This window comes from Myotis lucifugus, unplaced genomic scaffold (genome assembly GCF_000147115.1).
Source record: "Myotis lucifugus unplaced genomic scaffold, Myoluc2.0 scaffold_5, whole genome shotgun sequence".
NCBI classification, from domain to species: Eukaryota; Metazoa; Chordata; class Mammalia; order Chiroptera; family Vespertilionidae; genus Myotis; species Myotis lucifugus.
The window spans coordinates 20,216,257-20,218,125 of record NW_005871053.1 but is presented as its reverse complement, the minus strand read 5'-3'; the positions used below and the strand labels follow the sequence as shown (position 1 = coordinate 20,218,125).

Below are 1,869 nucleotides of genomic sequence, written 5' to 3'. Positions count from 1 at the left end.
TGCTTCTGCAAGTGACTCGGCACATCAGAGCGCTTTAACGCCAGGGTGATCGGGGGAGACAGTCCTCAGAGAAATAGATTTTTGTTGGGGCAAGTGGAAATTCGGAACCTAATTATCAATGTATGTACACAAATCTTTTTCACTTTCGCTGTCTGTAGAGAATAACTTTGGTTTATGGTATTACAGCCGTGCCGCAGACACGGTAGGACAGAGTTCACTGGTGTGTTTATTTAGAACACACGTCATCCCCTTGTTTTTGAAATTAAATGCAAAGTAGGTCACAGTAGGCAAAACATTAAAAGGAAATATAGACATTTATTTTTAGTGTCCTTGATGGTACATAAGTGTGGCTCCAGTTAATTGCACACAGGGCAGCAAGATAAAGGAGAGGAGGCAGAAAGAAAGATGAAGACAGGCAATTGCCAAAGATGGGCTTTGTCTAGTTTGAAACCTGAACTGAAGTTTTTTTGGGTTTTTGTTGTGCTGTTAGGGGAAATGAAGGAACCCTATGATTATTGAGGTGTAGCAGTTCACTGGGGTATAAGCATGAAATTGCTTAACTGCTCCCAGCCTCCAAGGGTGAAAACCCTGGTCATTGGGCTCCCTTAATATCTTTTTTTAAAAAATATATTTTTATTAATTTCAGAGAAGAAGAGAGAAGGAGAGTTAGAAACATCAATGATGAGAGAGAATCATTGATCCACTGCCTCTTGCACGCCCCACGTAGTGGGTCAAGCCCACAACCCGGGCAACCTGATGGGAAATCGAACCATGACCTCCTGGTTCATAGGTCAACGCTCAACCACTGAGCCACATGGGCTCCCTTAATATCTTAATGATGTCTCCATCCAGTTCCATAACTTTCCAATCCCATAATGCTCAGTCCTATTTTTAAATTTCAATCACAAAAACAAAACAACACTGAACTTTGATGTCTATCTGGTGGGAGTGTGAGATGCGTCTGCTCTCTCATGCCCATCTTCTCCCTGCTTCCCAGGGAGGACTACCCTAGGTTTGGAGGATGGAATGAGAAAGAGCATCTCCTTACTTGACTCCTGCAGATAGGGGGGCAGTGGGTGCTGCCACCAAAGTTGCTGCCGCCTCTCTAACACCATGACTCTGGGTCATATGTCCTGAGGCACACAGTCTCTTGCCTCTGGCTCAGGCTCAAGCTCAGTCTCTTCTCTCTCTCAGCCCAGGCCTCCCCCAACTCAAGTGGTCCGCTTGTCCAACACCCTGCTGGGTGTGGTATCAGCAAGATCTAGCTCAGCCACTGCTCCCGGCCACTGACAGGAAATTCTGTCCTTGCAGTGGGAATGGAGCCTGGAGCCTCATTAAGAGTGAGTCAGAGCACTTTGTAGGAGACCAGGGGAACAACAGAAAACAATCCGTCATTAACTCAAAAGGAATTCACCATTCCTGGAAGTAAAGCTGTTGCAGGCTGAGGCTGGGAGTAGACAGAGCAAGCTTCCGATTCATCTCCTAATTCCAAACATTAATTTAATGCCCAGTGCACAAATGGAGAATACAACAGATGCTTTCACTGGTAAGGAGATACCCCATTTGAGTTTAGCCAACAGGCAAAGAAGGGATCATGATCCCACTTCTGCCACACAGCTTCGCTTTCACACTTGATGTGGAGACTGACACCCACCCTGCACCCACCTCTCCAGTGCTCACAATCTCTCCCTGATACTGCCCTGGCCTGAGGTCATATTCCTGAGGAAACCTATTTCTCACTGGAAGTAATCAGTTTTGATGCATTCTTTTTTGTTAATCCTCATTAGAGGATATTTTCCCATTGATTTTTAAGGAGAGTGCAAGAGAGAGGGAAAGACAGAGAGAAACATCAATGTGAGAGAAACACAT

The 1,869-nt window shown here is 45.4% G+C and overlaps 1 non-coding gene across 1 annotated transcript; it reads right to left on the bottom strand.

Moving 5' to 3' along the window:
• Positions 1-1,403: 1,403 nt before the first annotated feature.
• LOC111823626 lies at positions 1,404-1,593 on the bottom strand. Its single transcript, XR_002826697.1, has one exon. It is a non-coding gene; the product is annotated as a U2 spliceosomal RNA (small nuclear RNA).
• Positions 1,594-1,869: the final 276 nt, after the last annotated feature.